Consider the following 26,245-nt stretch of genomic DNA (forward strand, 5'->3'; position numbering starts at 1 on the left):
GCAAAGTTGTAGAAAAAACATTTTCTAATTGTTTTGTGACTTGATTCCACAGCATAGGCAACCTTCCTAGTATGAGTATCACAGTTCACTGGGCCAATGAATTTGTATCAGATTAGAGTAGGATATGCTAAATGTCCAGCTTTAGAAGGAGTCAGCTCAGGTCTATTGGGCTGGGATAGAAGGCAGCAGCACAGTGGTGGATATGAAAACTCTTCAGTGTGATAGGGTGCCAATTTACTTGATTACACCCTGATTAGAGCAATGACACTGAATAAAACAAATGTCAGAATTTCATTTTAAAGCTATTAATTAGTGCCAATTGGACAGCTCTGGCAATGGAAGTCCTGTTCATACACAGGGCAGTGACCTGGAAAACTTCCCCCCCCCCATCATCTTATTAATATGCCTCAGCCATATTGTTATAGCGTCTCATCTAAAAGTAACTCTCCATGTTCATTTGTCCTCCGTCACTGTCCTGAGACTACTAATAAGGATGATATTTGGTGCTTACTTTAAAACTCATCTTTCCTTCCCTGAAATGTAGATGTAGAGTTAAAACTGTGCTTAATTTTTAATTTAATTTTGCACAAAATAAGTGTCTATTTTAGAACACTGAGACTTTTTTAAAGAACATAATTCTTCAGCATGCTAAATAATTCTGAAGTCTAGCGATATCTATACTTTTTCTTCCAGCGAACAATTTCATATTATAACAAGGCCCCTTCAAGTCTTAAAATTCTGGAAGTTGAAGTGAAACGTAAAGGCTGCCAGGAAGATAAGAGCACAGTTCCAGATTTTAGCAGTATATTACTTCACTACACGATTTAATGGATAATTTAAAACAAATCAGCCCAGTAAGTGATATTGTGAAATGGAAAATGTAATCACCCTTATCTGCAAAGTTTTGGCATAGTGAGGAGAAAAGGAAAGCTAAAATTCAGGCTAACTTCAGTTTTGCTTTGCTTGGATTTATTACATGTACCATTATGTTTAACTACATTATCTTTGGTTACTGCTCATGCCAGCATATTTTGTCATTTTACAAAGGAGTAAATTGCAAAAAAACATAAGCCAATCATGCAATGAGCTAAAGAAAAAGAAGTCATTCCAGACAAATAAACAGTTATAACAAACTAAGACACAATGGAAATCAAACTATGGCATGCTGGTAATGCAACTATCTTTCAAAAGTCATTGCTCTAATATTTCTGCAGTCCATAATGGTCTTTTACAGTAGTTGAAATAGCCTGTCAAAGCATGTGTTTTCTTCATTACTAAAAAAAACTATATCAATTGATTAATTGGTTAGAATATAAAAGCACAAAAATCAGAAATTCAGAATTAAAGCTTCAAGAAACTCTAAGCCCGTCACATTGTTTTATTTTAATATTTCATTCCATTGCATCAGACAATATACAATTAAATAATAGTGTGATATGTGTTTTAGAATGATATGGCGCAAACCCTGGCTGGGATGATTTAGTTGAGGTTGGTCCTGCTTTGAGCTGGGGGTTGGACTAGATGACCTGAGGTCTCTTCCAACCCTAGTCTATGATTCTAAGGTACCTGATCCAAAGAACTTCCATTCTTATGTGTCAGATCTTGCAGAAATTTACTACTGGGAACAGTGTTTATTACTGTGAGTAGGCCCAATTGGACTAATCGCAGTCTTCAGTGCTTTCTGGATTGAACTTTAAGGGCATGTTCCACTTCCAAATGTATTACACATATCCATGTGTAGTATTTTCAATTAGTGTTTATGCTTTAGCACATATAACTAACTCAGGCTGATGTGCCCTTTTAGTTGCATGTTCTGAGATGTTTTTCTGTGGTAGGGGCTTAAAGTGTCAGAATTAACATTGCTATGGGAATCTTGACTTTTGAAATTCCTGACACTTTGCACATTTACATTTGAAACCTCAATATTACATGTTACATATGAATTTTTGCACTAATTTCACTCTTTCTTTAAAAAAGAGAAAAGAAAAATGTATGTTACAAACCCATGCATCAATGAAGTGCATTTATTTAAACTGATAAGCCAAAATTTTAAAAAATGGGTGCCTAAAGTTATACCTCTTAAATCCTCCTTTAGGCACCCAAATACATGGCCAGATTTAAAAAAAAAAAAAATGCCAAATCCCCTGAATGCTTATTTAGGTGAGTAAAATAAAGATTTGTTAAAAATCTTGGCCACCAGTCCTGCCATTGGCTACCCTCCTTGGTGAAGTACAGAATCATGTCCATGGACCTTATTTTGTAAGAAACTGTTGGAATTTGTGCACTTTCTCAAGGTACCAGAACTGGTGGATGCATGACAGGAATCAAGGAAGGGGAAAATAAGGTGGTTTTTAATGCACAGATATTTCAAATTTTTGAAAACTGCCTAATGTATACAAATATATAATTTTGAACAGTAAATTGCTTCTTAAACTTGCAGTTGTAAACTATGTATGGCTATCTGGGCTTTATTTAAAAATGTGTATTTATATGTAATATGTATAATTTACCCTTCTAACATATTTGTATTCCCATACAGTAAAATTCTTCTTAGCTAAAGCATGCTTTACCTAAGTAAAGAAAAAGTGAAGACAATTTGTGAAAGTCATTTTTACTGAGAATAAGAGCTTTTAGTTTTCCACTGTTATGTAAGATTACAAAATCCTTAGCATGCCTATTCAATGAAGCAATTGTCGTCTACTATGACTTAGTTTCCTGTTGCAATAAGCATATGTAAGTAATGCTGAATACAGCTGATTCAAATTATTTTTCTAACTGAATGTTAATGAGTCATTATTGCCTTCTGCTTTTAACCAGTTATGTGAAGTAAAGCATCAAACTGAGAAACATTGTAATTTTGACGCAAGAACACATAGTTCATTATGGACAGTAGCCAGAGGTCCCAAATCAGATTCTCTGCTTACTACAGCAGTTTTAGATGTTGGATGTTTCGTTATTTTGGTTAAATGGCACTCTGATATTGTGTGGCCGAATGGGCTTTTTCTAAAGATTACAAAAAATGTTTCTCACTATGTGCCTTTTTTGGTTAATAATCACCACTGACAACCTCATTTGTGAAAGTCTGGATAGTACCTAAGAATAACTTTGTATTCTGGACATAAAAACTGGGGATATGTTGCCATTATAGAACCCTTAAAATGACATACTGTAGCAAAGTTTCACTGATAAATCATACTGAAGGAATATGTGCTTTTGAATCCTTTGGTAGTGTTTTTCATGCTTTTCAGGTCTGAGGCAAGACAAACGTATTGTTCAAGGAGTTTGGAGAGGGGAATTCTCTATGCTCCTGCACCATACAACTTCCAAAATCATACAGTATTTCTAAGTCTAGTATGTGTCTGTAACCATTAAACCAATTAGCTGCCAAGCCAAATTTGTAATATGTGGAGAAACTCCACTGAAATATCAGAAAGGAAACTATAAAAGAAGAAACCCACTTATTCAGCTATATAAAGTTTACTATAACCTCAGGTTCATGATTCAGCATTTGCAATTTGTTTGTGAAGTGTTGCATTAAACAACAAGAATGCTAGGGACAGAGCCGACTTTCTTCTAAATTAAGTGTTGTGTATTTCTCCTGGTCCTGATACAATAAGCCTTAAAATAATTAACACTTTACAGCACCTTAAATCAATAAAAGCAAAGCAATTCTGAGTTAAGGCTCTCTGTCCATAGGTCACCCCTTTGAGCCAGATTCCCCCTCCCTCCCATTCCATTATACCTGTGTAAATTTTTGTAGATTAACTTCACTGAAACCAAGTTACTTTGGATTTACGGTGCTGTAACTGAGCAGAACCTGGTTCTTGGGGATTGATCTGAATTCAACTGAAAATAGTAAGTCAGGAATAACTCCTCTGAACTCATTCCATTTACAGTGGTGTGAAACCGATATTGACGAGATCAGAAAATAGCCCCTTTGTGATCTGGTGCGTTTCTGAGCCTTAAAATGTTTTGCAAACAGTGGATTGCATTGGGGTTGGGGATGAACTTGCAGCTTTCCTTCTAAATCTCTCTATTTTGTACAACTGAAGTTTGATCCAAAAGCTTTATTCTTCTTCGTGATACTTGCAGCTTGGGGGCAGAGCCAGACTTGTCAGTCACTGGCAGCAGGGGAATGCCTCACCTCCTAAAATTCTCTAGGAGCTCAGCCAGGCCTCCCAGCTGCAGAGCTTTTCTGAGGGAAATTCCAAACTTTATTTCAAATTTTTAGACAAACAATTTGGTTCAGTAATGTATCAAATTCCCAGCCATAGCCTATGACTATATTAGATTTTGTGGGAGATTGTCCCTTCAGCTCTGCTTTCCCCTCTGCGAGGCACTGGTGGTGGCTGGGGCCCTCTCAGGTTGCACGGGGAGAGGCAAGGCCAAGAAAAACCAGAGGCAAAAGGAAGAGCCCGTGTCTCCTGCTTAATCCCCTTATTAAGTCTCTCACTGGGGACCTCTGCAGGCACGACACAATTTTCCTTGAAGCTCAATCTCTGTGGGGGTCACTCAGTCTCCTCTTCCCCCTTCAGGACAGAAGCCAGACAGAAATAGTGAGGCTCGCTTTGCTGGGAAAAAACATAGCCCAGTCAGGCTGAACCTTCCCTCTCCTGGCAGAAGAAGAGGCAGGCAGGACTGGAAAAGAACTGGCTCCAGAGTAAGCACCACCCTCCTCTATATCCATGAGGTAAGTGAAGCCAGACGGACAGTGTGTCAGATGGAATATTGTATCTGAGTTCCTACAGCCTGCCCTTGCAGCCAGATCTCTGTAGAATTCAATTGCCATTTCCCCATGTATAGAGGGTACTGGACACAACATGGGCACTCCTAACACCAGAGCGTGAAGTAAGGGGCCTTTGTGTCCAGCTCCTTCCCTCTATTGTCCCAGGAAATCCCTATTCCTAACCCAGGGGCTGTGATCTCCAAGGGAAACACAAACCTATCTAGCCCATGTGGATCCCATGCAATAGAAAGGGGTAGAGCTTCTGAAGAGCCCATCATTGAGCCTCAGGCCAATACTTTCCTTGAGAGACTTAGAAGGGATCCATATGGAAAAGAAGAGACAAATAAGCCACTTGAAATAATTTCAGTGCAATCTCTGCTCCCAGTTTCACCACCCACTCTGAAGAAAGAGTATGGGAGAAATACATTCATAATAATCAAAGTTGTTCCCCTGCTGCCCTTCTCAGAATATAGCAGGACAGATACTCCTCAGTGCTTAGTTCCCATGCTCACTTTCATGGAGCGCAGCCTCCGGGATAATCATCCATGCCAGGTTGACCCCCTCAAAGTGCAGCATGGCAGATCAACGCAGAAAAGGACAGGCTATAGACCCATTGGAGAAATCTAGTTTTAATTGTATATTCTGTGCTCCCGCAACTGGTGAATTTGAAGGGATCTTCTTGATTCAGAACCAGGGCTGGTGCAACCATTTAGGCGACTGCACTAGGATTTGTGGGGTGGCATTTTCTTCGGCAGCGACTGTGGCGGATGGATCTTCAGCTGCCCCGGTCGCCGCCGGCATTTAGGTGGAGGGAGCTGGGGCAGAGGAGCTCGGGGAGGGCTCCTGCAGCAAGTAAGTGAGCGGGGGCAGCATGCAGGGGAACTCCCCACCCCAACTCACCCCTGCCTCGCCTCCTCCCCGAGCACGCTGTGGCTGCTTCACTTCTCCCACCTCCCAGGCTTGCGGCACCAATCAGCTTAGGCGCCGCAAGCCTGGGAGGCGGGAGAAGTGAAGCAGCCCCGGTGTGCTCGGGGAGGAGGCAAAGCAGGAGAGAGCTGGGGCAGGCGAGGGCGCCTCAGGGCAGAGTGGGGGAGCTGCCATGAGGGGGGCGCCTCAGGTGGGGCCTCGGGGACGGGGGAGGGCACCAGGTGGAAGTTTCGCTTAGGGCGCAAAACATCCTTACACTGGCCCTGTTCAGAACACTGCTTCTTCTGTGGATAACAAATGTTTTCGGGCCACAACAGTCCATATGTCTGATAGGATTAAATAATAAGTAGGAAGAACACAGTCAATCCTACCCTTGAGAGCAGTTCCTCCTGGGTGGAACAAGGTTTCCTATCAATATGTGCATTTCTCACTAAGGGGGAGATTAACACAAAAAAGCACGTCTGATTGGCAGAGCAGCTGCTGCACCCAGAAATTTCTCACACGGTGTAAGTCGATTTGGTTGGGTTGGTGCTTGTCTTCTTTGCACTTGTAAACAATAAATAAAGTGTAATGCAGCCTCCAGACTCAGGATTTGAAGTGGGGAATGTCATCTTGCAAAGCTGGGTAACTATGTCTTCCCAATTTTTCCACTATGTTCCAGGACAATACAGGAATGAGAGAGCAGCATGCTACCATGCTAGACCAGTACAATACATCTTTAGTTCTTCTAGGAGGGTTTTATGGATGGGGGTAGAACAGTATTCAAGCAAAATGGTCAAATTTCTATAGTTTAAGAAAAGAATGTTTTTGTACATATCCTAACATTAAATGTTTCTTTAGGGCATGAACCTTATTCCATCCCTAGAAGGTCCTAGAACATGACCTTGGAATCTCATTTTGTCCTTAAAGCACTATCCAGAGTGAACTTCTGTAGGAGGGGGTTATTGTACTTCTGAGCCATCAGATTAGGCTACTCTCGCCAATCAGATGAGGTTTTTTTAATTTGAAATTGGAAACTTCCTTTGAGACACAATCTTGTAATTTTAATTCAGACGGGTAGTCTTTACAACTGTCATTGCATTCATTCCCTAAGTCAAGTAAAGAAATACTTATGGTTCCTTTATTGAGATCTGCTACACAGCCATATAAACATCAATATATAAGCTCAACTAGTTTTGCACATATATATATATATACACACCTCATTTTGGATAGCCACATTTAAGGGATGATCTTGCTGCCTATCCGGGAGGCAAACTGCTATGAAAATTCCATTATACCAGATTTGTGAACCTTAGCACATAGATTGGAAAATGTATCTATGCCCACCTACAATTTTCCTTTTGTTGCATGATAAGATCCATAGGACTGTCCCATCCTGTAGACAAATGGATCATCCAGAACAGAGATGGAAACTGACATCCAGAGATTTGGTTTCTGGGCCTTTGGTGGAATTTACTATGCTCTGCAGAAGGAGAAATAGTTTTGCTTTTTCCTCAACATATATTTAATATAATCTGTAGTTTAAATGATCCAGCTGTGGAAGTTATCTTAACGAGAGAGCATTTCAGGAAGTGGGGCATTCCCCGCTGCCACTTACTGGGCTAGTCCTACTCTCAAATTGCAAGGAGGCCAGAATACCATTGTAACAGATCTGTGGCATTTATTAGTTGAAGAAAGGAAATTTTCATTTAGGCATGGCGCCATCTTCCTATTAGAATTTATTTGCTTTGCTTTTAAGAGAAATACAACCATTTAAAAAGTAAACTGCAATTAAATATGAAAATTATTAAAACACTCAATCTTACTGCCTTATAATGGCATTGAAACTCTCAGAATGTGTTAACCTCCTAATGAGACATTTCTGATGTGTACAATAAAAGTGAGAACACCAGATTGGCGCAGGAAGGGAGGTCAGACTAGGTAGAAATGTAAAGAAGCTCTTCACAATAAAGGAAACTTTGAGCACTAATCTTTAAAGTGACAGGAACACAGTGACCTGGATCTAGTTAACATATAACAAATGGGGAGGGGGGTTTTTTGTTTTCATATCAGAATGACAGTACTCTTGGTGGGGACTGTACTGCTATTGGTTACATTCCATCTTGCTGAAAGCTGGTCCAAAGATTTGCAACCCAGCTTCCTAATTTGATGATTATTTGTGTGCAGCACATACAAGATGGATGAAGAGGGAAAGGAAGTTATCCATCAGGATAGCAGACTGCAGTGTGAAAGTTGTCAATTCAGAGCATGATTGCAACTGTTGAAACAAATGAGAGATTTGTTGAACCCGAACTGTTAAGAAAACAAATGTATTTTTTGCCAACTCAAGAGTCTGGTCATCAGAAAAGGGAAAAAGAAATCTTCCTATAATAAAATGTTTAAACTTCCATTGAAACTATGTGAATGTAACCACATGACTGAGTAGAATATAGCCTGGCACTTGAGCTGACTATCAAATTCTAGTTAATTTCCTGGAATTGGCTAAAAGTAATGGGAATCTTTGATAAAATCATCAAACCTGGTGTTTTTAAAAGATGCAAAGTTAGAACTATACAAGCTTTGAAGAAAAACAAACAAACAAAAATCCTGTGGGCTCTGAAAGAAGTAAAGACCATCTCAAAGTTAAGATTCATCTGGTTCTTAGTGGGACGTTGAGTCTCAACTTGACACTCCAAATCTCAGTGGAAAAATACAGCCTTTAAACTTTCTAGATCTCATGAGTGAAGAACAGATTAGCACTGAGCAGGTTACTCATACTTGGCTTAATCAGACAGTTGCTTTATTGAGGCATTGCTCATGAATAATTTTTAGCTAAATATATTGCACAACAATGACCACTGCTTAATCAGGGTGACATTAGTAAAAAAAATCTGATTTTTTTGGCCAAGCATTCAGCTTATGTCAAGAGATCAAGTGGTTGTTTACTAAGACATTAAATTGGTGTAAAAGAGTGAACTTTGATCTTATGATACAGAGATTGTAAACAGTGAAAAACAATACCAAATAGATTAAATGTAGTTAATATATTTCTTGTATTTTTATTCAGCACACTTAAATTGTTTCTTGACTTTTTTTAAAATAGTCTTCTCTCTGAAAGGAAAAAGGCATTTTATTGGAACAATACACAGTTTATTAGATGGCCCAAGGGAAAGGATTTTGTTGCTCCTTGGATGGAGCAATCTCTTGTGCCAGGAACCTATATTCTAAATTCTTAAAAGCAAGAAATTCAACTCAGCCTGTTATATAAAATAGTGTATTGGAAACATTGCAGATAGAAAACCTAGTACAAAGTGGAACCTGTGATTAGGGATGTTCAAGGCTCCTGGTAGAGCTGTGGGTTGATATTTGGAATGAGCTGAAAGATTCCAAAAATTGGATGAAATGTTAAAGTTGAAATCACCTAAATGTGTTTTGATTTGCTTAATTTTCTGTATAAGGTTGCCACCCATTTTTGGACCTGCATCGCTGAAAGGGACAGCAAGACTGGTGGATTGGAAAGAACAAGCCACACCATCCTGGCAGCCCTGGCTGCCCCTACTGTCTCCTGGGTCTCTGGGATTAGAACTGGTGAGGAATTTTTGATAAAATTTATTTTAATCAGAAAATGGTGATTCACTGAACCAGAAACATTTTTGTGGGAGTGTCCCAGCTTTGATGAAACTTTTGCCATTCTTTTCTTTCCTATCTCATGAGAGAGTTTGTCTTGTTTTCTCTTAAAGGAAACTGGATCAGATTTCAACAGCAACAGCTCAAGACCGTCTAAATTGACTTTCTCTTTTTCCCAAAAAGGATAGTTTATAACTAAAACAAGACTATCAAGCAGGCAGTTTTCCTCTCTAAAAGACTATATAGCTAAACAAAGAGGGAGTAAGGGAAACTATTAAAATAGAAGCTTTACTTAATTCTATAAGTTCCAAACACTTTAACTGTTTTCCTTCTCTTTTGGTGTTTAGTAAGAGGTTTAAAAGATAGTTGATTATTACAGTGGGAATAAGCCAGTGATAACTTGGTATGAAACCGCATTCACTCTTTAATGTTGTGTCAATGAACAAGGGTATTAACATTTTATTTCTAGGTTGGCCTGAGGCACCTCCTTTTCAACATAAGCTTGGTGATTCAGTAGGGGGCACTCTTCACATTTGACTTTCCTGATCAAATGCCCCAGCATTTTTGCTGAGGGTACCCTACTTCAATAGATATTATCTTTCAAATGAAACCTAAAACTTGGGCTCCTGATTGTCTGTGGCTATAAACCCTCCACACACACCCCCAAAAAAGCCCCCAACAATAACAAAAAACACAGAACAAACAAAATAAAGAAACAAAAACCACACAAAGTGCATTTATTTCAAAAGTAGGAGCATTAACCCCAGTTCCATGGCCAAATTGCAACTCACGTAAATATATTCTGCCTCCCTAAATTATCCTTGCAGTTTAGGATAAGCGATTTTTCACTTTCTAGCTTAAAATGTGCCATAATGATATACTTCTTAAAGACTGATTCCTTCCATCCATGGGGTGGTAGTAGGTCTGGGATGAATGAAGTGACTAAAAATGATATTGGTCTGAATGCATTTTAATTGTTAATATGAATGAAATTAAACATCAGTAATCATCATTATTATGAAATACGCTTAACTAAGGCATTGTGTTAAAAATGACCACGGCGAAGCTACCTGTAAAAACATATCCAGGAGGAGGAAGACAAGAAAACAATCATAAAACTGATCTGTAATAATTCTCACAAGTCACAGCTGATGTTATAAAATGCCATTTTCTCAGAGGCTGATAAATCTGCTGTTTAAAATCTGCTCCACACAATCTGTTCTTACACTATGGGCTATTTTTTATGTAAAATGCTCTGTTAAGGCATTTATGTTAAGGCATTTGTTGGTGGCGGGTGGAAAGGTCTGTTCAAACCAAAAAATGTGGGCGGAGGCCCTTGTCTCTCACATTATGGGGAGTGGGGGGAGGAAAGAAAGGCTAACATAAAATTCTGTATAGGCTGCCATCTTTTCAGATAACTTAGAAATAAAGACAAATACTATTAGAATTAACATTTTAAACTTTTGTTCCAGGTAGACAAAATGTTGTCTTCTTAATATGGATTCCAAAATATGCCACATTTTCTGACTACAAAATTATGTAAGTCCCTTGCAAAGATTTGTTTATTGATATTAATCCATTTGGCATGATTTTAATGTTAAGATACTTTTCTTGCTCTGAGCCCTCTGAAGTATTTGTGTGTGTTAAGATTAATTGTCATTAATGAAAGCGTTAGCTTTAAACTATATTGTTTTTTATTAGTTTGTGAGACTTTTACTGTAATATTGGGGGCTGGTAAATCTAAACGTGACAGCAAAGTAGACAATTACAACTGGGTAGAAAAAACCATTTTCAAAAATGGTGTTTAATTTTGAGAGCCCATTTTTAGACACTTACCAGAATGGTCTGATTTTCAGAGGTACTGAGCAACTTACATAGGAATTACTCTACTACAGTTCAACACCAGAAAATGTTGCTATTTCTATTTAAGGAGGAAAAGAGGAACATAAAAAGCTGATTGTCCAACAACTACCTATTTGTAAAATGCTTCTCCAGGATAACTTTGATGGACATATGAATTCCAGTAACCCAAAGAATGGGACAATATTTAAGATCTAATTTGAAACCTAAGCATTAAATGGTTGGTAAACTAAATTTCAAGTTCTGAGACAGGACTACCAGAAGATGTTATACCATACTGTGGCCTCTTGGGCGACAACTCTCCTTGATCTTGACACAATATATTTGAGTCAGGTTATAACTATCTATTAATCAGCAAGGCCATAGGCTTTGTGCAAAAAAAAAAAAAAAAAAAATCAAATTAGGGATCCAATTTGTCCAGTACCAATTTGTTCACATACTGACCATCTATTTCAACAGTCAATTTAGATGTTTCCCGTAAGTTTAGATTAATTTTCCCAGTGTTCTTTATAGAACTGCCACCCCAAATTGAGGTGAGGAACACAGTGAGCTTGTTATGACAGCTGTTATTCACAATGTTGTCTCACTGCTTCCTGAAAATTTAGCTGTATTTAAACCTCCAATCCATTACTTATAGTCCTTTTCAGAGGGAACAGACTATATCCAAAGAGGTTTTAATTTAATTCTTAGCATTCTGTTATGAATTAGTCTATTACTGGGTATTTTCTTCTATTTGTTCTGTGACTTGAAAGATTTAAAATACACTCATTATCCCCCACAATGATTCAATAAAAGTGTATTTAAGGCAAGAATTAGACCACATCTCTGAGCTTTGCCACAAGCGACACAAACATGCTTGGAACATGCTGATCTAAAAATCATTGAGAGAACATGATGATCTAAAGAATATTATAAATAAATATTGATAGTGGAACAACATTCCTAATGTATTCTCTGCTGCCAAAAGCTAACTTAAGTTTTACTGATAATGACAACTGAAGCATTGTTGAGTATAATATGTAGATAGATTGGATATTAAATATCACTTAATTTTCACTCTATTGAAATTTGAATACATCTTGCCCAGGCAATAATTGCTGATAAATGTTTGGAACAGCAGTCATCTCAGTTATGAGCATTATTAGATTTTCCTTCCTCTAAAAAAGCAAGCTTCTAAAATTATAGATCTAATGAGATTGAAGAGAAGAGGTTCTTACGGAAAAAAAAAAAGGAGACTAAAGATCAGTAGTAATCTAGCTTCATCCACGTAGTGCTAAGTAGGTGCCTCTGGGAGAAAGAATTAAGAAAAATATCCCTTCAAATGCCTTATAGGCCATCTGGAAAAAGCACTTCTAAACCACAGGGTGCAGCTTCTAATTAGATGTATTTTTTTTCACTTTTCTTTGTCTTGCACTACAGACAGGGGGATACATTTTTATAGGGGGATGGAAGCTAGAAAGTAGAAGAAAGGCAGAAATCTGATGGAAATGTTTCTGTTGACCATTTGGTATTTCCTATTGTCTGGGATTATTCGTTGGCATTATAACAAAATAAGATCTATTGATAAAGATAAAGTTATGACACTGGAGCAGATTTGACCTGCATGTTACACTTAAGGAAAAGGAATGTAGAAAAGGGGAAGAGGATTATATCTGAGCCCCAATCCTCCTGGGAGAAGACTTCAGAGGCCCAGAATTTCCCTACTTTTTACAAAACTAGCGTAATAAGAATTTTGGACAGAAAGTTGGAGATAAGCTTAAGGCTTCTAGGGTGAGTTGTATGTGTCATCATTATGGGTTACATCTGAGATACCAGTGATTCCACAAGTCAGGATAATATGATGGTGGACAATTGGATTAAATAGAATTTTTTTTTAAAGGTCCTTGCATTATCCTGCACAAGGCTCTGCAGACTGCTTCAGGCTGAAGGTAGCACAGGCCAGACAAGGGCCCAAATCTGAAAATGAGGAGTTAGATGTGAATAAAGGAAAGGTGTTGAAAAGAGTGAGGGAAAGGGAGTTTGGGTTTGGAGCTTCTGCAATATGGTGAAAGATTTTAATGGAAGGGCCAATTACAGCAACGAAAAAGTGAATATTTTCTGTGGAAATGTGGCTTCAACAGAGGTTGAAAGGATATTATTGGCCTTAACATAACAACTGTTCTGAACAGAGAGAAGGAAATTCTTCTTATGTTTGACTAAACAATTAGCTATAAGAGAGAAAGAGAGAGACTGAGAAGGACATATAAGAGGGAGAGAGAGAAACAGAAAAGTACAGAGAAATTCAGGAATGCCTACTGTGAATCTACAGAAGAAGGAAAAAGAAAGTATGAAGGGAGTACAGTGCATGGAAAATGAAATGTTCATAGAGAAATTTAGAGAGACATAAGAATGGCCAGTGGATCAGATCAATGGTCCATCTAGCCAGTATCCTGTCTTCTGACAGTGGCCAATGCCAGGTGCTTCAGAGGGGATGAACAGAACAGGTAATCATCAAGGGATCCATCCCCTGTCATCCATTTCCAGCATCTGGCAATCAGGGACACTAGGCTAGGGACACTTCAGAGCATGGTTTTGCATTCCTGCCCATCTTGGCTAATAGTCATTGATGGACCTATCCTCTATGAACTTATCTGGGTTTTCTTTAACGCTGTTATAGTCTTGGCCTTCACAACATCCTCTGGCAAAAGGACATTTTAATGCCCTTTGTAGTGTGGCATTTACAGAAATCTGTTGTACAGAACAGCCATCTACTGCATTTGTTAGTAAATATGGCAATGAATTATAGAGGCATCTAATGCAAAAACAATTTGTTAACAATTATGTAAATCATGAGTGGGGAATGCAGGCAGGGTGAGTGGGGGGGATGCTGAGAGTGTGGGTATAGCTCAAGTATTCTTTTCAGCTCTTATCAGGCCCACCACAGTGGTCTCAAATGTTAACACCATTTTTCCTACTACGGCTACTGGGTATAAACCAAAAACTACTGAAAACTTAGTGTGTTAGTGTACCTATTGGAATGTGCTTGTTGGAATGCAGGTTGAATGAAGGCTGCAAAAGGTAAGGGACTCTATTCATTTAACAATATTTCCTCTAAGCTTTTCACTTCAATGCTTTGAAATAGCCATCTTGGGTTAGCTCACATAACATAGAACTCTAACACAGAGGTCAAAACACTGTCATTTACAGGATAAAATCAAGTCCTTTCCCCTCTTTCATACAGGTTTCCAATTCAATTCACCCAACCTTCCGTTTAAATGAAAATAATTATCTCAATGAGACAAGGTCGGGTGAGGTAATATCTTTTATTGGGGCCAATAAAATATATTGTCTCACCTATCTCATCTCGCTAATATCCTGGGGCCGACAGGCTACAACAACACAGCATACATTATTCTAACGAGTAAGCCTGTACTTTCAAAATTATCAGTTTATGGAAGAATGTCTTGTTACATGAGAATCTTACAACTTCAGAGAGCTCTGTATCTCCAGGCAGGTACATGATCACTGTGATGAGCATTTACTCTCTGTTGTTAGTTCTCTGGAGAGTTGTTAACGCTAAGTTGTTACTGCTGCCAGCATTGCTGTTCTTGGAGCTCCAGTGTCAGCAGCACTAGCAGAAAGCGCAACATGTTAATTCAGCAAACCTCCAAGTTAGTCATAAGAAAAACCATAGTCTAGGTGCGATGATGAAGGTGCTCCGCATGGTTTATTGTGGACAGAGCATGGTCCTAGCGTGCCATAGGAGCTGCAGGTACACTAAAACATATATGTCCCCAACAATGGTACCACCTCAGTCAGCACACCAGAATGCGGTCTCCTCAGCAAGTACAAAGATGCCCTGCAAATACAAAGATGACTTCTCCTTTTATACATGGATACAAACAAGTTATGCATTACACTCCAGGTGTTGTTAGTGGCCACCCTTAGTCTTGTACCTGCTAGTTCGAGCAAAACATCCCCATCCATTATCCTGTCATCCCATCGTTATCTTACAAGGATTCAGCATGTTCCTGTACAATCTCTTGGGAATACATTTACATAGTTACTTGAGAACGCTGGGTGCTCTTAAACCATCCTCTCTGGTCAGGAATGTGCTTATTTGGTTAGCCAGTACTTAGTGTGTTGTTAGTTTGCCAAGGCCAGGTCTACTCACACCCTTTGGTTCACACTGGTAGTTATGCCTAGGGCTCCAGCAAGGCCTACACTCTCATACAGAACTCTTACTTTTCTCTCCTGTAGCCAGTGTTTTAGCTGATCGGTGTTTTGTCTTCTATGGCACCTTCTTCTACCGCTTCTTACTGGAGCAAATTTCATTCTGTACAGGGCATTGTCATGACGTTGATTGCGACTTCCTTTTTAGCAGTGCAAATAGTAGTTTTAAATAATCTTCTCCCATCTTTTCACTCATTTTTGGCTATTTCTCTTGTACCTAGCAGCATTTTGTAAATTGTTTTTAATTTTCACACAGCTATGACATGAAACAATCCCTCTCCCTCAACTAAGTTCCTTCTCAACAACCAATACAAGCTTTACATCCCATTTGCTGTGTACTGCACTGTCTGCATACAAAGCTCACTGAGTGTACATACATTATCACTCAGGCAGTGTTGTATAGTACTGGGAGAATGAGCACCCACACAAGACTGGTATAACCTCACTAGACCAACTCATCCAGCAGGCAGATGAAGTACAAGACTCGTCTGCACTGTAGTCAGCTAGCCCCACAAGACAGCCATTTATAATAATGATTAACTGCTGGTATTCATAAATATAGGCTGGGCTAAGAAACTAAATATACAGAGGCACATAAAATAGTAACATGCATAGATAGGCATTGATAATGTTATATGTCAAGTCATGCCTACTAAGTAATGCTAAGGGTTGTTAGTAGTGAGGGATTAATGGAGTGAAGTCCTACCAGTTAACTGCCCGCTTCTTGATTTCTTTAAACAAACAAAAAAATGTTTGTAGTAGCTACCTTGTTTTTTCCCTTCTGTCCTGCAGAACAATAGGGAAAGCAACTGGGGCAGGGGTAGTCAATAGGTGGACTGTGGGCCAAATCAGGACCACCAGACACTTTCCAATGGTCTGTGCAGGCTCAAGCCAAGCCAAGGCTGGAGCTGTGCTCCTTTCCTGAATGCAGGTCCCCTCCCCTTAGCAGGTGGCTGGGCTGTGGGGTACAGTTGTGTCCCTAGATGGCTACTTGTGCAGTCGCAGTGCCAACTAAGATTGCCAGGCATCCGGTTTTCAACCAGAATGCCAAGTTGAAGGTGCTGACCGGGCAGTTAAAAGTCCGGTCAGCAGCGCAGCAGAGGCCCGGGGCTAAGGCAGGCTCCGTGCAGCTCCCGGAAGCAGCTGCCAGTTCCCTACAGCCTCTAGATGTATGGGCGGTGCCCAGGGAGGCTCCATGTGCTGCCCCTACTCTAAGGGCTGGCTCCACAGCTCCCATTGGTCAGGAACCATGACCAATGGGAGCTGTGCAGACAGCACCTTCAGGTGTGAGGGCAGCACATGGAGCCTCCCTGTCTGCCCATGCACCATGGGGCCACAGGTACCTGGCGGCTGCTTCCTGGGAGCTGTGGTAAGTGCCACCAGGCTCCCACCCCCCTCACTCACCCTCACCTCAATCTCCTGCCCCAGCCCAGAGCCCCCTCCCACACCCAAACTCCCTCCTGGAGACTGCACCCAGCACCCTCCCAATACCTCACCCAGAGCCCACATGCCAAGCTAGAGCCCTCTCCTGCACCCCAATCCCCCCAGCCCCCCCCCAGAGCCTGCACCCCCTCAGCTGGAACTCTCACCCCCCGCCTCCAGCACCCCAACCCCACTGCCGCCAGCCCAGTGACGTGACTGAGAAAGAGTGGCGGGCGAGTGCACGATGGAAGGATGGAGGATGAAAGTGAGTGGGGGTGGGGCCTCAGAAGGGGGTGGGCCTTCGGGATGGATGTGGGGCATGGGCAAGGGCAGCACTCAGGAGGACTGTTGGGGTGGAGAGGAGATGAGTGCTGCGCGTTGGCAGGGGGGAATCTGCGCACACACACACACACACCTGCGGGGAGCCTGAGTGTGGCTCCATTACACCTAGCCTCTCCGTCACGGAGTGATGGGGTGTTCCACGTGCTCACTACTGGTAGCACAATCAGAGGACCGTGCTGTAGTGGCCCTGGCTCAATGATTTTCTGTTGCTGTTGGAGACAACATGGGCTTGTTGGGCCATGGCTTTTTGACTGTTGGCCCCAAGCCCTACTGGAAATCTGGGTGGAAAGTGCCTGATGAGGGTTGTGCGCTCTCCCCTTGTACCAGGCACTGAGCACCGGCATGCCTCCCTCCCCCCCTCCCCCACCTCCTGCAGACCCCCCCCCACCTTGTCTCCCCCCACCACCCCAAATGGTCTCCAGAACCTCCTAGAGCCCCAACCATCTGCGCCCCTCACCATGAACTGTCTCTGGAGCCCCCCCCAACCTTGTGCTCCACACCTGATTTAGGGTTTGTATACTCTGCACTCAGAGGTATGACTGTGGCACCTGTAGATATACCCTTTTAAGATAGCTATCTTGAATAATAACAGTAGAGATGCCACAACAACATGGGCTAGCCACAGGGTCCTGGATGGGGTTGTACAGCCCTGTCTATGAATAAAGACCAAAGACTATTTCACTGTAACACCAACTGGGGAAAGGCACTCAGGATCCATTCACCCAGGAGACAGCTAACGAGTGGGGTTCTTTTCTAATGATAGATTGGCTCCTGGTTCCTTTGCAGCTGAGTGAACTCTGGAGGGGGAGGGGAGCCTCCTTTATTAGCTAGGAAAGATAACTAATAGTAAGTGTAAGTCCTCGTTTGCATTTTATGGTTTTGTCTTGTGTCCATTTGTTTCCAATCCATCATTATTGCTTGTTTCTAGTGCAGTCTCTATTCTCTCTCAAATAACCCTTCTTTGCTTTCATTACAAGAGTTGTGTGTTATACAGGCATGGTGATTTAATTAAAATGGGTAAACTGGGGTACACTGCTCCTTTGGGGGCAGAGGATCTGGGATTCCTATGAGTACTCGTGTCAAGGGCTGGATACCACAAGAGAACACTTCAAGAGGACTCAGGGACTGTGGTGCACCTTTTATTAACATCCAAGGCAAAGACAGGGCTGGCATAGCCAGGAGAGAATGCTTGAAAGGCTGGTGTGTTAGGGTACTAACACCCAGTTATCACAAGCAAGACTTCCTCATGCTAGAGCCAGGGGTAACAAGGTGACTCATAGTCCAGGGTACTGAGTCCTGAGAATTGTCACACTAAAGAAGAAGTAAATTGACTATATTTAGGAGAAATGTATTGCTAAAACATTAGGCTTAAATCAGCGAGGGCAACGTTAATGTGTCCATTTATTAGCCCTTACATGCGTTTGAGTCAGAAATTAGGGGAAAAATGAAATATCTAAAAAGCTTCAACTACTCTATGTAACAGATAATTTTTCCCTTCTGCTTTTAGTATCAGGAAGTGGGATCTAAAATCTCATTTTATATAAATGCATCAGGAGTCCACTAGACAATATAGGGAACCAATACTGTAAGCTTGAGGCATTGCTTTTAATAGAAGGCCTTCTGAAGGGGGCTGAGTGAGTGTCCCATCCAAGATGTAGAATGGTCTATAGACCTCCAGGAAAATGACCTACAAGGCCTACAATAGTGATGTTGCTCCAAGCTTTTCAAGAAAAATCATCAGCCATGTCTACACTTACCGGAGATCGATGTTACTGTGATTGATGCAGAGGGGTTCGATTTAGCGGGTCTGGTGAAGACCCATTAAGTCGACAGCGGAGTGCTCTGTGGTTGACTCCAGAATTCCACCGGAATGAGAAGAGTAAGGTAAGTCGATGGGAGCATGTATCCCATCAACACAGCACAATGTAGACACAGTGGTAAGTCAACTTAAGCTACGTTGACTCTAATTATGTTAGTCACACAGCTAGAGTGGAAGTGTAGACAAGGTCATAGATTTCTATTCATAGATTCCAAGGCCAGAGAGGACCATTGTGATCATCTAGTCTGACCTCCTATATAACACAGACCATAGAATGCCCCCAAAATAATTCCTACAGCAGATTTTTTTAGAATATCCAATTTTCATTTTAAAGTCCCAGTGATGCGGAATTCACCATAACCCTTGGTAATTTTTTTCCAGTGGTTAATTACCCTAAGTGTTATAAATATATGCCTTATTTCCATCTGAGTTTGTCTCGCTTCAACTTTCAGTGAGTGCTGGTACAACAAAATATGGATTGGGGAAGCTCCCAACCCTGAAGAAAGGTGGGGTCAGGAATGCAAGAAGTGGGATTAGGTGGGGGGTAGAGTTGCCTCCTGTTGTACTTGGTGTTTGAATTTTTAACACTCTACTGCATGCTATACCATGATCTGAGAAATAGCATAGTCATGTGCTGAATTCAAACACAAGATGTAGCAAATGACAGAAGGGCAGCACATGTAGCAGGCCAAGCACTGAGGCAACAGGGCCCACTAAAGAGAATCATAACGTGAACTGACACTTGCAAAAACCCTTATCTGAAGAGGACAAGAGCTTCACCGCTCACTGGATGGTGGTGTAAAAGAGTAGATACAACATGAGCAACTGCTACCCTGCCCATGTTTTTCTCTCCTTTTGCTAGAGGGTCTTACCTTCCCTGTCTGCCTGGGAGACCAATGCTGTCTAGTCAGGGAGAAACATATTTTAAAAATTATTTGACGCTTTCATATTCAGCCATTTTCCTTCTCTGTCTTACTTTTCTTTCCTACTCTCTTTCTCTTTCCAGGGCTGCCTTCCCATTTTCTCCTTTTACTTCCCACCTTGCAGTGCTTCTTTTCCCTAATCACTCTTTGGCCCCTGTGCTTTCTTTTTGCCCTACCAACCCTCGACTCATGTGCTCTTTGCCACTGCATGAACCCCTCTTGTCCAATGTCCCACATACAGATTTTTGGATTTGGCTTCTCTGAGTTTCTGCCAGCCATAATGCCTCCTCTGTGATATCTTCAGTGCATATACTGGAGGTTATTTACACTACCCAACACAAGCATTATACACCCATGCCACAATCAAGTCCTAGCTCTAGGCTAATGCCCCCTTCCATGCCTAATTACTAGCAAAAGTTTCTTCAAATTAATTCTACAGACAAATGCCTCCCTTCCCAATTTAAGGTCAGAACAAACACACCCCATGCCCAAACCAGAAGACCCTATGAGAAAAATGCCTTGTAAAAGTGCTATCTATGGACAACAATCCCACCACCCTGTTCTTTTTTTCTTTCTTTCTTTACTTCAGTCCTTCCATGGAACCAATGCCCCATCCAGTTCCAGCTTGGTTAAACAAAATCCCCATCTTAAGTTATTGCTACCACCATTTCAAGAACTGGGGTTCACACTGGGACAGATCTGTCTTCCCACTCTGCCCAATCAAGTGGAAATAACCCAAGAGCAGCTGATAAATAGAAGTCCAGCACTGAAAGGGTTACTGGAGAGGGGACGTGATGGGGAAGAAAGGGTTAGTGGAAAGAAAATAGCCCAACTCTTCCCAGCTTGTTTGATGGAGATGCGACCTGGCAGCATTGAAAAGCTTCAAGATTAATGGAGAAAAGGCAGAATCTGACAGCTTTTCCGCTGGTTTCACTCCTCCTGGGTGGGCCGATTGGTCTTGAATGTCACTCGCTACTTAATCTTGTGTATCTGAAACAGACTGATGTGTTTGGGAAGCCCCGCTTGCTCTGTATAGACATCAATTGGAAAGGCAGATAAAAGGAAACTGCATTGAATTCCTCTCTTATGCCTTTTATAGAGCACTTTCTGACTACAAAATAATTAGTAGTGCCATCCAGCACAACTATCATACTTAGGATGCTCCTTAAATACCAAAAGTGGTGAGGCAAAGTATTCCATGTTTATTCCAGTCCAGCAGCTTCCCCAAATTACCACTAAGCCTATGTGTGTTTAGACCCAAATGGAAATCTCGCTGGATAATATCCAGTTATAGAATCTCACCTCACTGTTTGTAAACACCTTAGATCTACTATTTCTTCTGCACAAGTCTATTGATTGATATATGTTTAAAGGTCAAGATATGCTATGTATTTTACATAATATATTATATAGTCTTGCTGCACAGAACAGGAAAAGAGATGTAAAAACACAGCAAGCCCTGCTCTTAGTGAATGTGCTGCATTCTCCCATGATAATGGGTGCATTAGAATAACACAAAAATCAGCGATTTCTCTACCTGCTGTGAATTTGGAGGGTGACCTGCACTGTTGCAGAGATTTCATTTTAAAAAAAACAAAACTCTGAGTCTGATTCTGACCATACGTATATTAGTTTAATGCCAGCTAAAGCAGCATAGAACAGGCATGAGCTAAAAAGCAAGCCCCTTGTGTCAAAATACCCTGCTTATATGTATAGCAGAGTAAATGTAGGCTCTCTCAGTGGAGATCATCCAGATTTACACCAGTGTTACAGCTGGAAGGTGAAGCAGTTCCTTAGTGTATAATCAACAGCTGCTGAGAGTAAGCCAATAAACATTTAACTGGTTTATGTTTAAAAGTGAGGAACGTTTTGTTGCTACTGCATGCAATAACTGTGTCTGCTGTAAGGCGACTGTTGAAAGCATCTTTCAAACACTGGGCCAATTTTTAAGAGAAATATATTTATTTGAGAGCATGTCAAAACTTTCCCTTAGATTTGAAAAAAATAATGGATGCACAATAAAGATTTAACTGTTAAGTTGTGTCACATCAAACGCTTGGTGGAAACTACAGTGCTGGCCTAAATCAACAATGACACTTCCAGTGCATTTAGACTAGCACCTGAGAAATAGAGAAACTTACAGGGTAATTCAGATTGTTCCTTTAGCAATTATGAGAACATATTCAAACTGGCATGAAAATACATTTCTTGGTACTGAACAAGCTTTTCTTTAAACAAAGCATAAACTTGTAGGGCTCAGTGGCATTGTATAGGAAGAAAAGGTGCTTTTATATAAAATGTTAATAAAGTCACGTAACAAGCTACGGGGACACCTGCCACTTCAATGTTTATATTTCAACATGCTAATTCTCATGTCCTGCTGGAGGAGACAGTGGATATAAAGTGAATGATGAATCTGTATGGTGTAAATGTCACAAACCTTTGTTATTTATGTATTTATTTATTTATTTTAATAGGAGAATTCCCAGACATCATACTATTTTTAAAGACCAGCTGTTCTTTTCTGGTCAGTTAACCCTGTTTAAACAAAGCTGCAGGCAAACAATAAGGTTTTAATATTATCATTGCATTGATTCTTTAAAATATTCTAAATTTTCATAATTGGTTTACCCAATAATTCAAGCACAGGAAAAAATGTAAACTCCAGCATTTTCATGTGTGTGTGTGTGTGTGTGTGTGTGTGTGTACGCACGTGTGCATTGATAGTGCATTTGTGTTTATAAACAGTAACATACACTCATACCCTAGGATATAGTCTTCTTAGAGGTCAGATAATTGTTTTCCTGCTTCTATATATTTCCCAGCAATAGCCCCTGAATGAAAGCTATAGCAATTGGGGAAAGCTGAGGAGAGTAACCAAGTATGGATAAGATTTTGTGTAGTATAGTAAATGGATTCCTGTGCTAAGTATGTGCTGAACATGGGTTGGCTTCAGATAAGAAATGAGGAAGATGAACGTGAAGTAAGCCACAACTACTTTTTGCAATATCATAAGGTGTCAGGAAAAATCGAATAGAACACTTATAATTACAGAGTCCTCAAACCATTCATTTTTCTGGAAGGATTACTTTAAATGTGTGAAAACTTATATGAAGCTTTAAAACTATTTAATAAAATTTGTCTAATCACTTATGTGGGGTTTTGTCTGAGTTTTCAAAGAGTGGCATTTACGTAGGTGCTGATCACACAAATGCTTAATTTCTCTCATGTGAGTAACTCCATTGAAGTCAGTGGAGCTACTTGCATGCATAATATTAAACATATAGATAAGTGCTTACAGGATCATCAGGGCCTTAGATTCTAAAAAGATGGTAAAATAAAACTGAATTAAAATGGATTTGAGATTCCCTGTGAGTGCTATACATGGGTGATTCCCACTAGCTAAATGCATGTGATCTTTTTTGGAGAACAGACCATTATGTGCTCATATCATATCAGTGCTTAGACACCTTGATGATAAGTGCAAGATATAAAATTTAGGCAGATAGACTAGATTAAATAGAAAAATCAATGAATCACTGCCACTATACTATGAATCACACCACTGAACCACTATAAGCCATAACAGATAACTTTTTATTTTGTGAACTATTAATGCATCAGCCTGCAACATTTCTTTTGGGGCCATTATACTCTTCAAAGACTACTTCAGGGACTTTAAAGCATGGGTTATTGTCACGATAAACTGCAAAGTCTCTTTTGAGTCATAGTAGCTACTCTGTCAATGGACATGCTGCTGCCAAGGCACAATACTTGTGTCTACCTACTGGTACCATCCTTCTAAAATGTTTGACAAGAAACAGGAGTTTGAATACATTAGATATGCCTTTATATGCAAACACCACAGAGTTTATTTTCCTTCCACACACAGAAAATGCTGTGATTACATACGAAAAATAATCACCACCCAAATTTTTAAAAAACAAACTACAGAATTTTAAGTTGTAAGGGTAGATCAAACAAACCTGAATTCTAAAGAGTGTGTTTTTCTGCCATGTTATAACAGTTAAACAAACATAAAATTTTGGGCCTGAATCTACATCCCTTGCACACCCAAAAGAGACATGATTAGTACCCTGAATCACATTTATCAAATGGGGGGGGGGTGGAATGAGCTGGGGGGGCAAGACCCCCTCAGTTACTGTAAATTTCAGTCCACTTTTAAAATTGAAACATGACATCCTGAAAATAAGGGGCTATTTATAGTGAAGAAAACAGCAAAATGTAACTCTTTCTGTGCTTACAGTGTTACTACACTTAACTAGAGAACTGTGTTTTTAAAACCTACCTATAAAGAACTTTATACAGTTGGGTTCAAAATGGCCAAATCAGGAAATTCAAAGATAATGTTTGCATTCTATCACTAACCTCTGCCATTGTAGAATAATAAGAAGATATGATCTTTTCATGATATATGTGTATAATGCCTACACAATGTGGCCTTTACTCAGATTGGGGCCTCTAGGTACTAATGAAACACCAATAGTTAGTTGCAATGTCTCTCGTGGCCCATTGTCATGCAAAATTCCTCAAGAACAATGCTAAATGCCTTATAAGCAGAACCCCATGTACTCTGTAGCACAATCTGCTGCAGCAACCTCTAAATATGTTCCATATCCATGACAGGAGTGAAGGGACTCCTGTCTCTGCCCTTACATGAAACGGTGGTTGAAAATACTAAGTCATGTAAAATTTCTTGATTAATTTCAGTGTTGCCAATAGTTACAATTTCATCATGAGTAATGCAATTTTGGTCCCTGCAGGACACAATCTTGTTATGATGAGAGAACTGCCAGCCCTCCCCAGGACAAATCTTTGGAACTGGCTACCTCCCCCACATCCTGGAGAAGAGCAGCCAATCAGGGAAGCATGGATAGAGAATTCAGCAATGGACCCAAGGACAATGGAACAGTGTGCTGTGTTCCTGAAGTGAACATATGAGATGCACCCGTATGAGGTGTGGATGGGATTATGAAGGCATCTGGTATGTCTTCACTGGTGATGATTTACATTGGAGCCAATGATTCAGCATCATGTGGAAATACACAGATTTAAAAAAGACTTAAGGGATCTTGGAAGGAAGATGAAAAAGGGGGAAGTTCAAATGAGATCCCAGGTGTGAGAGAAGGCAGAAATACATCACAGGTTTCACAGAAGGCAGAAATACACGTAGTGAACTGGCTGCATGATTGTTGGCTGCATGATTGTTTTTGGTTTGGTGGAGCACTGAGCAACATTCCAGTCGGGGGCTTCCACCTCACAGGTTAGGTGCTAATCTACTTGGCTGAAAACTAGCTGGAGCAGCCAGGACAACATTAAACTTGCAATGCAAGGGAAAGGTTCCAAGAAGGTAAATACAGTACAAATTCAAACTCAAGCAAGAAGAAGTAGAAATTCTCGTTGATCAGAAAAAAAATATAATGCACATTACTGAAATCTGTGACAATTCACATGATTGGAAAGTTAAAATCAGTAGTTAAAACCTCTTTAGGAAGGATATAGGGGGAAAAAAGTGGTGGGAGGAGCACTGTACATTAAAGATATCATTGCCTGTTTTAGAGTTATTGAAAACTAAGAACCACAAGATCTTGTCTGTATATGGATCAATGTGCTAACTAATGCAGCCCAGGAGGGAGTGATGGTGTGGGGTATTACAGACTTTGGAATCAACTGAGAAAACAGGATTGAGTTAGGGTACGTCTACACTACGGGATTATTCTGATTTTACATAAACCGGTTTTATAAAACAGATTGTATAAAGTCGAGTGCACGCAACCACACTAAGCACATTAATTCAGTGGTGTGTGTCCATGGTCCAAGGCTAGCGTCGATTTCTGGAGCGTTGCGCTGTGGGTAGCTATCCCATAGTTCCCACAGTCTCCCCTGCCCCTTGGAATTCTGGGTTGAGATCCCAGTACCTGATAAGGCAATCATTGTCACGGGTGGTTCTGGGTAAATGTCATCAGTCATTCCTTCCTCCGGGAAAGCAACGGCAGACAATCATTTTGCGCCCTTTTTTCCCTGGATTGCCCTGGCAGATGCCATAGCATGGCAACCATGGATCCTGTTTTGCCTTTTGTCATTGTCACCGTATGTGTACTGGATGCCGCTGACAGAGGTGATACTGCAGCACTACACAGCAGCATTCATTTGCCTTTGCATGATAGCAGAGATGGTTATCAGTCGTTCTGTACTATCTGCTGCTGTCATGGGTGCCCTTGGCTGGGGGTGCAAAGACAAAAATGGGAATGACTCCCTGAGTCAATCCATTCTTTATGGTATCTAAAAATAGAGTCAGTCCTGCCTAGAATATGGGGCAAGTGCACTAGAGAACCAGAGAGCACAACTGCTCCATGTCAGATCCCGCAGAAATGATGAGCTGCA

The 26,245-nt window shown here is 40.6% G+C and overlaps 1 long non-coding RNA gene across 2 annotated transcripts in view; it reads left to right on the forward strand.

Annotated features, from left to right (window-relative positions):
• LOC142046970 (uncharacterized) overlaps positions 1–25,452 on the forward strand; it is a 34,936-nt gene extending 9,484 nt beyond the window's left edge. Inside the window, exons 3-7 of one of the 2 annotated variants that reach the window (XR_012656081.1) lie at positions 694–854; positions 1,609–1,718; positions 9,094–9,223; positions 10,735–10,801; positions 24,625–25,452. This is a non-coding gene — a long non-coding RNA (uncharacterized LOC142046970). Of the gene's footprint in view, positions 1–693; positions 855–1,444; positions 1,719–9,093; positions 9,224–10,734; positions 10,802–24,624 lie in introns of those variants that run through there. The other variant, XR_012656080.1, reaches the window with a different exon arrangement.
• The last annotated feature ends 793 nt before the right edge of the window (positions 25,453–26,245 follow it).

The sequence above is a fragment of the Chelonoidis abingdonii genome, chromosome 6 (genome assembly GCF_003597395.2).
Source record: "Chelonoidis abingdonii isolate Lonesome George chromosome 6, CheloAbing_2.0, whole genome shotgun sequence".
NCBI lineage: Eukaryota > Metazoa > Chordata > Testudines > Testudinidae > Chelonoidis > Chelonoidis abingdonii.